This window comes from Bubalus kerabau, chromosome X (genome assembly GCF_029407905.1).
Source record: "Bubalus kerabau isolate K-KA32 ecotype Philippines breed swamp buffalo chromosome X, PCC_UOA_SB_1v2, whole genome shotgun sequence".
In the NCBI taxonomy this organism is placed as follows: Eukaryota; Metazoa; Chordata; class Mammalia; order Artiodactyla; family Bovidae; genus Bubalus; species Bubalus kerabau.
Genome location: NC_073647.1, coordinates 122,068,079 through 122,083,732, shown reverse-complemented (window position 1 = coordinate 122,083,732; position 15,654 = coordinate 122,068,079). Strand labels below are relative to the sequence as shown.

The window sequence follows — 15,654 nt, the reverse complement described above, 5'->3', positions numbered from 1 at the left end:
CCAAAGATGCAGGGTTAAGCTCTGTTCTACCTGTCACTACCTCCTTTACACTTTTGCTCTCTGTGAGCCTGTTTCCTCATAGTTATCCTATCTTGCATAATGGTCACCAGGAACAAATAAGATCATGGAGGTGAAGTCATTTAAAGCCATGAAGCACTAGGTAAATATTAAAGTAAGATTTGTTAATATAAGAGTAACTCAGGGGTGGGGACCAAGGTTCTGGGTCTTAACTATACCCAGGAAGTATAGTGTAGGGTTAAGTTTGAATCCCACTTTTGCTACTGACCAGGTGTGAAACTAAGAAAATTTAGCTTCTCTGTTCCTGTGTCCTCATCAGTAAAATGGGAGTAATAATTGTTTGCACTCAGAGGGGTGTTGTTTGATTTAAAGGATTAACAGATGGAAAATACTTACAAAACAGTGCCTGACCTATAGTAATTGCTCTATAAGTGTGAGAGGTGGTGCTGGAGGCCAGTGACATGTAGATACAAGGTGGGAGTGAGTTGTTATTAATAGAACTGAGTCACCAGGTGAGGATCAGGTGTAGTAAAGGTGGAAACACAGAGCCGTGGAGCAGCCACTTAAACCTGGCTGAATCCCTCATCATTGTCATCACAAATGGCTGTCCTTTCGTGTGAATAGATGCACGTAAGGAGATACAAACATTCTGAGTAACTATTGGGAGATAATGGTATTTCAGGCACATTTTTGTTGTTGCTAAAGAGAAAAGAATGGTAAGCAGTTAGCCCTTATAGTCATGAAATATGTTGATATGTCATGGAATCAAAATATCAGTATCCAATTTGCATTCCTTTTACTTCTTTTTCTTCTCTAATTGCTATGGCTAGGACTTCCAAAACTATGTTGAATAGCAATGGCAAGAGTGGACATCCATGTCTTATTCTTGATCTTAGAGGAAATGTTTTCAGGTTTTCCTCATTGAAAATGATGGGAATATAAATTCATATAGCCACTATGGATTACAGTAGGAAGTTTCCTTAAAAAACTAAAAATAGAATTACTTTATGACTCAGTAATCCGACTACTAGGCTTATATCCTGAGAAAACCATAATTCAAAAAAATACATGCACCCCAATGTTCACTGCAGCACTGTTTACAATAGGGCTGCTGCTGCTAAGTCGCTTCAGTCGTGTCCAACTCTGTGCGACCCCAGAGATGGCAGCCCACCAGGCTCCCCCGTCCCTGGGATTCTCCAGGCAAGAACACTGGAGTGGGTTGCCATTTCCTTCTCCAATGCATGAGAGTGAAAAGTGAAAGTGAAGTCACTCAGTCGTGTCCGACCCTCAGCGACCCCATGGACTGCAGCCTACCAGGCTCCTCCGTCCATGGGATTTTCCAGGCAAGAGTACTGGAGTGGGGTGCCATTGCCTGGAAGAAACCTAAATGTCCATTGACAGATGAATGGATAAAGAAGATGTGGTAGATATATTCAGTGGAATATTAGCCATAAAAAGGAACAAAATTGAGTTATTTGTAGAGATGTAAATGGATGTAGAGTCTGTCATACAGAGAGAAGTATTAATAAGTCAGAAAAGTATCGTATATTGACACATGAAATCTAGAAAAATGGTACACAATGAACCTATTTGTAGAACAGGAATAAAGGTGTAGACATAAAGAATGGACATGTGGACATAGCGGAGGAAGGGGAGGGTGGGATGAATTGAGAGATAAGAACTAAGTTATCTAAACTACCCTGTGTAAAATAGCTAGCTAGTGGGAAGCTGCTGTATTGCACAGGGAGCTTCGCTTGGTGCTCTTTGGTGACCTAGAGGGGTGGGAGGGAGGCCTAAGAGTTAGGAGATAATATGTATACAAAGAGCTGTTTCACTTGGTTATACAGGAGAAACTAATACAATGTTGTAAAGCAATTATTCTCCAATAAAACACACACACACATCAGTATCCAAATGTTAAGAAACCAAACTTATCCTCTGCAGTCTAGAAATCTCTCTCCCCTGCCGCCTTCTTTTGGCCTCACTGCAAGGCATGTGGAATCTTTAGTTCCTTGTGGTTTAGTCACTAAGTCGTGTCTGACTCTTGCAAACCCCATGGACTGTACCCCACCAGGCTCCTCTGTCCACGGCATTTTTCCAGGCAAGAATACTGGAGTGCATTGCCATTTCCTTCTCCAAGTGATCTTCTGAACCCAGGAATCAAACCCAGGCCTCCTGCATTGCAAGCAGATTCTTTACCAACTTAGCTACAAGGGAAGCCCAGAGGTCAAACCCTCACCCCCTGCAGTGGAAGCTGTCCAATCTTAACCACAGGACTGCTAGGGAAGTCCCTAGGAATCTCTTTCTTTAACAAGTATACGCTTCTAGCATTTCTGAGTGCAAGGGACCTTAGAAATTTCTCTCAATTAATAGGATCATTGACCAGAGTATGTATTTTTACTAACACACAGTATTCACTTTGGGTGAGGGTTTTTTTTTTTAAATGTTCAGATCAGATCAGTCGCTCAGTCATGTCCGACTCTTTGTGACCCCATGAATTACAGCCCGCCAGGCCTCCCTGTCCATTACCAACTCCCGGAGTTCACTGAGACTCACGTCCATCGAGTCAGTGATGCCATCCAGCCATCTCATCCTCTGTCGTCCCCTTCTCCTCCTGCCACCAATCCCTCCCAGCATCAGAGTCTTTTCCAATGAGTCAACTCTTCGCATGAAGTGGCCAAAGTACTGGAGTTTCAGCTTTAGCATCATTCCTTCCAAAGAAATCCCAGGGCTGATCTCCTTCAGAATAGACTGGTTGGATCTCCTTGCAGTCCAAGGGACTCTCAAGAGTCTTCTCCAACACCACAGTTCAAAAGCATCAATTCTTTGGCGCTCAGCCTTCTTCACAGCCCAACTCTCACATCCATACATGACCACAGGAAAAACCATAGCCTTGACTAGACGAACCTTTGTTGGCAAAGTAATGTCTCTGCTTTTGAATATGCTATCTAGGTTAAGAAAGGATAAATGATACTTAGACTATTCCAGCGGTGGTTCTAAGTGCTTTAGATTGTTTAACTCCCTTTACTCTTCACAATAACCAAATGGGATAGACTTCATCATCTTCATTCCATTTACATAACAATAAGCTCAGGATCATAGAGGTTGTCCATAATTAATGAAAAATTGAGCTAGGCTGCAGACCCTGGTAGTCTAGAATCAAGCACCCGTATTCTCACCCATTGAGTCCTATCATCCTAGCCTCTCTATACTCTCATGTCTTACTCAAGAGAACAGGCTGTGATGACTTGGGCAGCTGTTAGATGTTACTGTTCCAGTTTTCCTTGACAAGTGATATTAAATGTTTGCTAGTTTTTCAGAATATATAAAAATAAGGTTTATACTAGGTATTCCAGTATCTGTTCAAGAAGAGTCTGATTTTTCTCACCTGTGATTCTGTATATGAGCCTCACAGTTCTCCAATAGCGATGCCCTCTTTCCTAGACAGCATATTATACTGTGCATTGGCAGGTACTTTGCACTGTGCTTCATTGTTGCCCCTGCCATGGGGATGCTCTCTTGTGTGCATGTTAGTTTCCATCTTTGTTGTCTGTTAGTTTGCATCTTGGTTTTTGCCAACAGAAGTTTAAGCTCAGTTTTTAGAGTTGCCACTTTTTGTTGCTTTGTTTAATAACTTCTTGTCCATTTAATTGTTCTCTCACCTAATTAAAAATTATTTTCTCTAAGCCTTACCAGCTACAAAAATAATTTGTTAGACTTTTACTTCATTTTCTGCTTCACTGAATAAAAATATTAAAATCTGACTTACCTTCTCTGAGCCCCTTAATAACCTTATTCATTTCCAAGTAGGTACAGTACCATTTGTAACTCTTGTTAACGTTTAATTTAGCAATTTCCAGTCCTTGTAACAGTTGACTTATCCAGGCTAATTTGATTTAATCTTTCTAACCAAATGCCAGGAACACTCTGTTCCTACATTATGAACACATCCAGTTCATTTAAGGATTTCTGGTTCATGTAAATAGATTTTGGTGACATTTTCGTTTTTGGTGTTGTGCAGTCACAAAATATTTCCAAGAGTCAGGACTTGAAGGAAAATTAAGATAATGAAAAAAAAGCTCTAAGATATATTTCATTAGCAAGCAAAATCCTTAAAAACAAACAATATAATGTAAAAAAATCACTTGACATTGACATGTAACATAAGAATGAAAGTGATAAAAGTGTGAGTTGCTCAGTCGTGTCCAATTCTTTACAACCCCTTGGACTGTAGCCCATCAGTCTCCTCTGTACATGGAATTCTCCAGGCATGAAAACTGGAGTCGGTAGCCATTCCCTTCTCTAGGGGATCTTCCTGACCCAGGGATTGAACCCTGGTCTCCTGCATTGCAGGCAGATTCTTAACCATCTGAGCTACCAGGGAAGCAGAAATTACAGTAGAGATAGGGTGTGGGAAGATTTCTGTATGTGTAGGGAAATCATATTTGGAATCTAGCCATCAAATAATGATGTTCCAAGGTTCAAAAATAGACTTTAAAAACATGCTTTTATCTGGGTTACAAAAGCTAAGTTCAGCAACAGCCCACTTGGTAAATACAGACCAAGAGATCATATGAAATATATTTCTCTAATTCAAGTATCAGAATATAAAAAAATCCAGTTGATATATCCTCCCAAGACCTGTGTATAGAGATCAATAGAGTTTAGTCTCCTAGTGTGAAACTATATTAACATTAGCATATGATTTAAAAATTTGAACTTAATTTCATTTAAATCAAATGATACAATATCAAACAGGGATTTTCTAAGTAGTAAGGGTCTATTTTAGAATGGGAAAGACTAGAGAGCTCTTCAAGAAAATTAGAGATACTAAGGGAACATTTCATGCAAAGATGGGCTCAATAAAGGACAGAAATGGTAGGGACCTAACAGAAGCAGAAGATATTAAGAAGAGGTGGCAAGAATACATAGACGAGCTATACAAAAAAGATCTTCACGACCCAGATAATCACGATGGTAGATGGTGATAATCACTCACTTAGAGCCAGACATCCTGGAATGTGAAGTCAAGTGGGCCTTAGGAAACATCACTATGAACAAAGCTAGTGGAGGTGATGAAATTCTAGTCGAGCTATTTCAAATCCTAAAAGATGATGTCATGAAAGTGCTGCACTCAATATGCCAGCAAATTTGGAAAATTCAGCAATGGCCACAGGACTGGAAAAGGTCAGTTTTTATTCCAATCCCAAAGAAAGGCAAAGCCAAAGAATGTTCAAACTATCCCATAATTGCAGTCATCTCACACTCTGGCAAAGTATTGCTCAAAATTCTCCAAGCCAGGCTTCAGCAGCACATGAACCGTGAACTTCCATATGTTCAAGCTGGATTTAGAAAAGGCAGAGAAACCAGATCAAACTGAAACTAACACAACATTGTAAATCAACTATACGTCAATAAAAATTAATTTAAAAAATAATAAATCCAGTGATATCAAGGATAAATTTTTAAAAGTAGTAAGTACCTGATACAAAACAGGCAGTTTTCCCCAACTTTCCACAAATAATGGTGTATTCCATGATGTCTGTGCCTGTATAATTTTCAAGTTGCACGTTTTGGGTAGAACTGGAAGTGTATTAAAACACATTTTGTGAGAATGAATTACTGTCCTCTAACTGAGAGACCAGCTCAGGAAAAATAATTCCAGGGAGTTCAGTCAGTAACATGTAAAAAAAAAAAAAAAAAAGATTGGAATGTTCTCTTTGTAGTAGCCATGGTACAGAAGGAAGAATTTAACCTGCTTCAAACCATTCACAGTTGTCTTCTAATTTTGTTGTTACTATGTTTGAGCTCTAAACACAGCAAGGTTATTTCTAACACACAACAAAATCAAATAGCTATTGATTTTCTTTCAAGTGAACTCCTGTTTGTCTCATTGTTCTTGTGAGTAATAGCTATATGTTTAGCTTTATACTTAAGCACAGTAGGATATACCTACATATTAGCAGCACTCAGATCTACAGAGTAGATTCCTGAACATTGAAGATAAAATCCACGGGTAATATTTATTTGATTATCTTGGGGCTTTCCTGGTGGCTCAGATAGTAAAGAATCTGCCTGCAATGCAGGAGACCTGGGTTTGATCCCTGGGTTGGGAAAATCCCCTGAGGAGGGCTTTGCAACCCACTCCAGTATTTTTGGGGCTTCCCTGGCGGCTCAGAGGTTAAAGCATCTGCCTGGAATGCGGGAGACCTGGGTTCGATCCCTGGGTCGGGAAGATCTGCTGGAGAAGGAAAATGGCAACCCACTCCAGTACTCTTGCCTGGAGAATCTCATGGAGGGAGGAGCCTGGTAGGCTACAGTTCATGGGGTCACAAAGAGTCGGACACGACTAAGCAACTTCACTTTCACTTTCCAGTATTCTTGCCTGGAGAATCCCTATGGACAGAGGAGTCTGGGAGGCTATAGTCCAAGGGGTCGCAAAGAGTCGGACATGACTGAGTGACTAAGCACAGTACACACACACACATTGGGATAACTGTTGAACCCGGGTCAGCAAATATAAAATGTGGGTGCAATACTGCCACCAATAATAATAGTAAGTATTCATCTTCTCTGTGGATTTCCTATGAACTAAGCCCTATTCATATGCTTTCCATGTAACCAAGATCATGTCTTTGTTCAATCATATCTTCAAGATCCCAAGTGTGACACATTTCAGAGCTTGGATTTGAACCAGAGTCCCTGTTCTATGCAAGTTACCCTGGTCAAGTTAAGTAACTTCTAAAGGCATTTCCCTGGTATATTTTTTTTTTTCTGTGCTGACTCAATTTTTACCTTTCTCCCTGTTTCACAGGCTCACCCAATCTGTGCTGGTCTTTATCTGTAAAGTTGTCCCTGATCTGGCCCTGATGCCAATGTCTCGGGACTGACATACTCTCTGTGACCTTCTATCAAGGTGTGTATGAAGGAGGGAAACCTATGTTTGTCATTATTCAAGGTTCTTAGGTCAGCTGGCCCCTCAGCACTTTGAGTTCCCACAGACAGTGCTAATTTCCTCTCTCCCAGCTGAGCTGTTCAGACCATGCTTGTAGGAGCCCATGTAGCATCAGGCCCTTCCTTGCTTCATTTTCCTCTACTCTCTCCATACCCTGACCACTGCTGCAGCTTTCACATCCTCTCTCACTCAGGAGAGGCTGCCTCAGTGTTGTATCTTACCTTCCTCTCTCCACTGTCTCGTAATAAATTTCAGTGTTCAGATCTCCAAGCTTTGTTCTTGGCAGAGAGAACAGCTAGTTTGAGATACATTAGAAGAAAAAGAAAACATTGAGGATGGCCTCCCAGCATTCTTTCCCCAACTATATGTGATAAACACCCAGTTTCTTTGTTTTGAATTTTCCAAGCCACCTTGAACTCTTAATACTTTTGTAAAATTCCCTGTACAGTGAAGTGAGTCCACTGATGATATGCTCCTTTGTCATGTCAATGTCAGAGTCCCATGAAAGTTCTTGAATGCTCTGAATTCTGTACACATCTTGCCTGTTACAAGTTTACTGAACAGCACTATTATGTCCATGAACCACATTCAGAGCAACATTACTGTAGAGATCATTTTTTCATGGGGAAAAAAGGTACAAAGAATCTGCTTTTCCCTCAGTCTATTTCTTGTTTTGCAGGTGTGCCTGCGTATCCATCTTTGTATGGTCCTTTGGAATACAAACGTGGACCCTCCAAAAGCCGGTGGGCTGGGCATTGGTATAACATTGACCAAGACAAAAATATACATGGTGGTGGTGGTTTAGTCACTAAGTCATGTCTGACTCTTGCAATTCCATGGACTATAGCCCACCAGGTTCCTCTGTCCATGGGATTTTCAAGGCAAGAATACTGGAGTGGGTAGCCATTCCCTTCTCCAGGGGATTGAACCTGGGTCTCCTGCATTGCAGGCAAAATTTTTTACCTTCTGAGATACTAGGGAATCCCATATATGTGTGCATATATATATATATTTCATTCTATGGTACAATGTAATCATGGACAGAGGAAGATTGCTTTAATTTGAATCTTAGCTCCAGCACTTTTGAGCTCTGTGGCACAGAACAAGTTAATCTCCCTCTGCCTAATTTTCCATATCTGTAATATGGAAATAGTAAAAATAACTCAAAGGGTTAATGTTAAGATTGAATGAGTTAATATGTATAAATCAGCACCCCAGAGTAAGGTCTGGTATTTGGATATGAATGCTATGTGTTTCGGAGAAGGCGATGGCACCCCACTCCAGTACTCTTGCCTGGAAAATCCCATGGACGGAGGAGACTGGTAGGCTGCAGTCCATGGGGTCGCTAAGAGTCAGACACGACTGAGCAACTTCCCTTTCACTTTTCACTCTCATGCATTGGAGAAGGAAATGGCAACCCACTCCAGTGTTGTTGCCTGGAGAATCCCAGGGACGGGGGAGCCTGGTGGGCTTCCATCTATGGGGTCGCACAGAGTCGGACACGACTGAAGCGACTTAGCAGCAGCAGCAGCCATGTGTTTGGGCTTCCCAGCTGGAGCTAGTGATAAAGAACCGCCTGCCAATGCAGGAGACATGAGATGCAGATTCCATCCCTGGGATGGGAAGATCCCCTGGAGAAGGGAATGGCAACCCACTCCAGTGTTCTTGCCTGGAGAATCCCATGGGTGAGGAGCCTGGCGGGCTACAGTCCATGAATTTGCACAGTTGCACCCAGTTCAGACATGACTGAAGCAACTTAGCAGGCATGCATGCATACTGTGTGTTTACTGTCATTATTACCATGAACCATTAGGAAAAGGCATTAAGGCAAATATGATTGATAATGGAGCTGAAGATAGTCTATCCAATATAAAATATAATACAACATGGGTAATAGATCAGGCATGGTTAATTATGACTTGGTTAATGTGAAGTATGTCATGATTTCAAGAGTGTGTTACATGGACTGTGCTAGACATTTTGCATTAACAGTTACTTTTTATGCCCCTAGTACCCCTGTGTGATGGGTACTGTTATTATTTCTACTTTACAAAAGAAGAAATTGAAGTTCAGAGAGGTTAAATAGCTTAGTGTCTGTAACACAGTCAGTAGTACAGCTGGAGTTTGTACTCAGAGCTTCCTGAATCAGAAACCTGGAGTCCTTGCAATTCTCTACTTGAGCTGTCTATTGAAAAACTATGTGAAGTTTTAAAAATGCATTTAAAATTCACCTATAAACTCAAATTCTTCAATTTGATTTTTTTTAAGAAGCCTCATTGAGACAATTCACCTCCCATAGAATCCACCCATTTGGAATATAAAATGCAGTGTTTTATAGTATATTGAGAGGTTAAACACCATCGCCACAATTTAGTGGCAGAACATTTTCATCTTGGTGGTAGGCCTGGCAAGAGAGTCCCTTGGGTCTTTACTTCAGGGCCAGAGACCCTGTAAGATTTCTTGAAGTGAAACTTTGGAAGTGTGAAAGTGTTAGTCACTCAGTTGTCTGATTCTTTGTGACCCCATGGGCTGTAGCCGGCCAGGCTCCTCTGTCCGTGGGATTTCCCAGGCAAGAATGGTTTGAGAATGTTTTCTAAGTCACACAACTTTCATTTTCTTTTGTTTTCAATTTATTATTTTTGGCTGTGCTGGGACTTTGTTGCTGTGTGCAGACTTCCTCTAGGTGTGGAGAGCCAGCGTGACTCGAGTTTTGTGGTGAGGTGGGCTTATCACTGTAGTGACTTCTGTTGCGGAGCACAGGCTAAGTAGTTGTGGGGCATGGGATTAGTTCATGTGGAATCTTCCCGGACCAGGGATCAAATCCGTGTCCCCTACATTGGCAGGTGGATTCTTAACCATTAGACCACCAAAGAAATCCTCATTTTCTTCTTTAAAAGCATAGAAATGCAGCTCAGATAGCATTAAGGAACTCGACCACTGTGTTCTCAAACTTCAGGGTGCACAAACACCACTGAGGGCTCTTGTTAAAATTCACATTCAAATTTAGCAGGTTTGGGGTGAGATCAGGCCTACTTTCATCAACTTGGTTATAGGAATACTAACATTGGAGCCCAGTTAAGTGAAATGCTATCTTTCCTGTAATTCCATTCTTCTCATTAGTAGTTATGTGTTACCAAAACCTCCCCTCAAAATGACTGTTCTCAATCATTATTATATTTTGATTTTTTTCAGTAAAATATTCGTAGACATTTTTCTTTCTTGTTATATAAATAGCTACAATATAACCATGATTTTGCCTCTTGTAACAAAAAGCCTAACATATTTATTGGCTGGCCCTCAGTAGAAGAAGTTTGCCAGCCCCAAGTGTAGAGCATCTGGCTTTCCCGGTGGCACACAATTGGTAAGGAATCCACCAGCAAGGCAGGAGACGTGGGTTCAATCCCTGGGTCGGGAAGATCCCCTGGAGAAAGGAATGGCAACCCACTCCAGTATTCTTGCCTGAGAAATCCCATGGACAGAGGAGCCTGGTGGGCTACAGTTCATGGGATCGCAAAGAGTCAGACACAACTGAGCTCACATGTACAGTATAGAGCATGGTGTAAGACCACCTCTAAGTTGCATGAATCTTGTTCATCTTACTCCCCAGTTGCTTGCTGTGTTTGTCAGACTTGGCATTAGTAATCAGACTGATAGGAATCCGAACTAAGTCAGAGGGGCAACAAACTGGCTGTATTTATGGGTAACCAACCCCCCTCTACCCAGGAGGAGCTGTCTGAGCTCATGAGAATCAGCTTCAGATTTTGTTTAAAAATAGATCTTCCTGGGTTGCAGGATACTTGCTCGAGTAGCCTAGGTAGGTTTCCACAAAGGACCTAGTCTTCTCAGCTAGGTCATGTCAATAAGATTTTGGAAGCAGGATTTCCTAGCAGTAATTTGTTATCCATACAGAGAGCTTGGTTAATCAGGTTTGGACGACAGGTGAACTTATGGGTAGAATATTGCTTCCTCTTACGCCAACTTTAAAGCTGCTTTACCCTGAAGGAGTCCCTGGTGGCTCAGAGGTTAAAGCGTCTCCCTGGAATGCGGGAGACCTGGGTTCGATCCCTGGGTCGGGAAGATCCCCTGGAGAAGGAAAATGGCAACCCACTCCAGTACTCTTGCCTGGAGAATCCCATGGAGGGAGGAGCCTGGTAGGCTACAGTTCATGGGGTCGCAAAGAGTCAGACACAACTGAGCAACTTCACTTTACTTTACCCTGAAGGATCTATGCTATACTCATACTAGAACACAGATGACTTTTCAAAACTCTCCAGGCTTCAAGTTGTCTCCTACAACATAACTTATTGTAGAGCTTCCCCCCAGATGTCTATCTTGTACTCTTCTTTCCTGTGGTCTTGGTCAATGACAATTTTAGGTCTCCTAGCTGATGGCTGATTTTCAGGCTGTCTCTTTTTTCTTTTTGGATGCAAGAACTTATCCAACAATCAATAGTTGCTGCAAATAATCCTTGTTCCCACAAGACCCCTAACTGTGATCATATTTTAGTATGCTCTGGGGTGGGGGTGGGGGACAAGTACAAAGTGTGACCTTGAAAGAATTAGATTACCCCCCCCAAATAATAATGCAAGGTTTACTAATCTATATTATTAGAAACTAGGATATGGCCAAGGAATATGTGATATAACACTGGATTGAGTTCAATGTATTGATAAGGTACATTTCCTAGAGTTTCTGGGTTTAGTGTGGTACCCAGAAACTCTGGAGATCATGCAACTGGAGTTGTTTGTAACAGTTTACTTGATTGATTGATTGAAATCTGAACATAATAAAGTGAAAGTGAAGTTGCTCAGTCGTGTCCCACTCTTTACGACCCCAGGGACTCTAGCCTGCCAGGTTCCTCCATCCATGGGATTTTCCAGGCAAAAATACTGGAGTGGGTTGCTGTTTCATTCTCCTGGGGATCTTCCCGACCCAGGGATCAAACCCCAGTCTCCCACACTGCAGGCAGACTCTTTTCTGTCTCAGCCACCAGGGAAGCCTCCCTGGACATGATAGTGGCCTCCATTGATTTTTGAGTGATATGCTTGACTCCCAGTTCATTAGACTCAACTGTGTCTTTTGCTGTGTTGATTATCCTCTGCCCCTAGTTTCTTTCATCAGTGCATTTATTTCTTTGTGTCTTCTTTAAAAATTACTGATCTTCATGATCCTGTCTCTGCCTCTTCTCTTCCTGTGTATTCTCACTTCCATGATTTCAGCCACCATGTAGGTATCAGTAATTCTCATTTGAATGCCTCTTGTATAGACTTCTCTGATAAACTCTATTCATACCAAATGCCCTTCTGAACAGGTCTTTGTTTTTGATATTTGCCTCCTAAGCACCTGGACCCCAACATCTTCAGATTTTAAATAACTTTTTTTCTCTCACCCTTTTTTGTTGTGTATCCTCTATCTCTGTTAGTAATACTACCATCAACATTCCTAGGCTTTACCCCAGTCCTATTGAATTAGGATTTCTGGAGATGGAACCTCAGGAATCTATGTCTGAACAAGTCCCATGGCTGGTTCTAATGTAAACTAAAATTTAAGAATCTTTGCATTTCCCCATGCCAGAAACTTCAGTGGCTCTCTTCCCACTCACATCTAGTTGGTAACTGGACCTTATGAGATTATCCCAGAATATATAAAAAATGATCCTTTATTCCTTCCCCACAAACTTCACTTCCCAGTCTCTCCCTGGTCCTCCTGCCTGATCCTCCTCATTGTCTACATTACCTCTACCCTCTCAGACAATCACTGAATACTGATGTCTTTCAAAACACGCATTTAAAATAGAAATCTGACTGTGCTATTCCTTGTCTTAAAAGCATCCAACAGTTTGATGGCATGGGAGCAGTGTTCAGACTTTTTAAGGTCATGGGGCTCTTTCTTCAAATAAAACCGTGCCAGAAAATCCAACTTATAGAAGAGATAAAAGCAGAGCTGCTGTTTGAAGCAGGGGTCGGCGCCACAGACTTGGCCATGCAACCTGCCTTGCTGTGTTTCCTAAGAAACAAGTCCGCAAGACACAGTGTGGAAAACACTGGATAAAGTCCAGGTGATTTATTTGGCCATCAAATTCCTCCCTGGCTGGCTCTTTCCTTCCTCTTCCCTTTCCACCATGAACTCAGACCCCAGCCTTGGGATTATTCACTATTCCCTGGACCAGTTCTGTGTAGTTGTGGCTTTTCATATTTACCATCTTCACATCCCACAATGACCACTTTCCTTTTCCTCACTGTCCTTTTCTTTGTGTTCTCAAAGCCAAGTTGGCATTTATGACCTTTTTTAAAATGTTTTCATCTGTCTTCACTACAAAATAGACAAACTCTTTAGGAACAGAGCCCATGCTTTATTTATTTATGTATCTTCTAGATTCAGCATTTCATTGCATGAACATTTATATGCTCTGTAACCCATTGTATCTGTTCTTTGGCTTTATTTTTTCCCACCCTGAACATGCCTTGGTGAATTAAGCATTATTTTAAAATTACATTTATTAACCACAAAACTATATGACACTACTCATTCATTGTAGAAACATGGAAATGAGCATTATAAAGAAGAAATTAAAATACAACTATAGTATAACTACCCAAAGATAAACTTAATATTTTGACTTCCTCTCATCCTTTTTTCCATATTTAGGTGTGTATTTATTTCATTTAACACATTTAGAATGTATATGTGTGTATGTGAATATTTATCTTTGTGTGTATTTATTGTAAAGACAGCACATTTTTAAGTAAACAATGCAGTATTGTTAGCTGTGGTCAATGAGCTGTCCTGTAGATCCCTAGGAGTTATTCATCTAGTATAACTGGAACTTTGTACCCTTTGACCAATTTTGAAAGATTCAATTCATCCTCTAAAAAGGTTACGGTTATGGTAAGAACCATAAAAGATCAGATTTTTTTCTACTTTCAAGCTATAAAGCAGCTCTGTCAGTTTTATGTATGGTGGTTGAAGACACATGATCCTGGGTCAGATACAAGGGATTTTATTATTATAGTCTTGTGAGCTTCACGTTGGCATTGATTCCCCTTGCCCACAAGTGCCCTGATGGAAACTGTGTGCATGCAGTGGATTTGTGTAACAGCTGAGGAACCCTGAAAGTAGGGAATTCAACTTTTTTACAATGGACTGCAAGGAAATCTGCCCTTGGCCCTTGAGGGAGACTTTTGCTTTTTGAAACAAATTGTAAGGGAATCTTCCCTTTGCTCCAAAGAGAGGCAGACTATGTCATTCACTAGTCACTCTACAAACAGTTTGGGAAGGATTGTCCAGAATAAAAGGCCAGTTAGTGCCTCTGCTCACAAGACATGTAAATATGGAAGAGCCCATGGAGAACTGTCTTTCAGCTAAGAGTTGAACCTATTTGCACTTCCACCAATGGAGCATGAATATGCCCATTTCTACACACCCTCACCAAACATTGGATGACAGTGGATTTTGCTTCTTTTTACATTTTCATAATCTAATGAAAAACTAAAAAGTGTTTTCCTTGTCATAATTTTCTTTTGAATGACCAAATAAGCTTTATTTCATATTTATATGAATTGCTTGTAAATTGCTAATACTATGGCTTACCTGTTCTTGTTTTTGCCCCTTATTTTACTGGTTCATTTTCCTGTGATTTATGGGAGCTGTTTATACTTTCTATGTTATCCTTTTTCTGCTTTATATAGAAAAATCTTATTTCCCAGCTTGTCTCTTCTTTCTTTTTATTTATACTGGCTTCTTTTGTATAGATACTTAAAATTTATATATGGCGTGTTGTGTGAAACTTTTTTTGGCATACAGGATTTTGTGGGTCTTGCTAGTTAAAAAGCATATGGAGGAATTACCAGATATTATGGTACAAGTGTATCTAGTAATTCCTTCAAATCTTTCTTTCTTGAATTTATTTAGGTTTATTCCTGACCAGTTTTTTTATTAAAAAAAAATAGACATAGTCTCCTCTTTAAAAATATCAAAACATGTGATGCCATGATTAAGAACAAACAATGTTAAATATCTTTTTCAAATTGAGGGTTCTGTGAAAATTCACAGTGAACATCAGAGCATTAAAGATTCTGATAAGTTGTGGAGTGCCAAGTGGTAAATAATTGGCCTGCCAATGCAGGAGATGCAGTTTGAGCCATGGATTGGGAAGATTCCCTTGGGGAGGAAATGGCAACCCACTCCAGTATTCTTGCCTGGAGAATCCCATGGACAGAGAAGCCTGGGCGGCTGAAGTTCATTGGGTCGTAAAGAGTCAGACATGACTGAGCATGCAGGTTGTTCCATGGAGGCCCTGAGAGGTAGTCACTATCGTGGTTAGAAGCAGGGTCCTTGAAACCAGACTGCTCTGAGTTACTTACTGACTGCATAATTTGGGGCATGGTAATTAATGTCCTTTGCCTTAGTTTTCTCATCTATAAAATGGGGGTATTGGAACTTATTTTGTGAGAGGGTCATGAGGATTAGTTGAATCATCTATGTACTAGCTGTTTTTATTTTGGGACATTCTGAGGATGCTGTTCTTGGAGCATCACGGTAAAGCTGCTGGTCTTATTAGTTGACCATCCTACTATTGCTCAGGGACTCAATACCATTTTGAAAAGAAATTCAACTACTGCACCCCTATGAAATGTGCCACACAGATATGTCCATGGGAGAAGAAACTGCTCAATTAAAAG

General features: G+C 40.8%; 1 protein-coding gene across 20 annotated transcripts in view; it reads left to right on the top strand.

Moving 5' to 3' along the window:
• Window positions 1-15,654, top strand: part of SYTL5 (synaptotagmin like 5) — a 291,111-nt gene that overhangs the window by 126,414 nt on the left and 149,043 nt on the right. For 2 of the 20 annotated variants that reach the window (XM_055565058.1, XM_055565055.1), the window contains 2 exons: window positions 6,833-6,934; window positions 7,653-7,716. The exons of 15 other annotated variants lie outside the window; for them this stretch is intronic. The gene's annotated coding sequence lies outside the window, so the exon portion shown is untranslated. Of the gene's footprint in view, window positions 1-6,832; window positions 6,935-7,652; window positions 7,732-15,654 lie in introns of all 20 variants that reach the window. 3 more of the 20 variants (XM_055565057.1, XM_055565056.1, XM_055565059.1) reach the window with 2 other exon arrangements.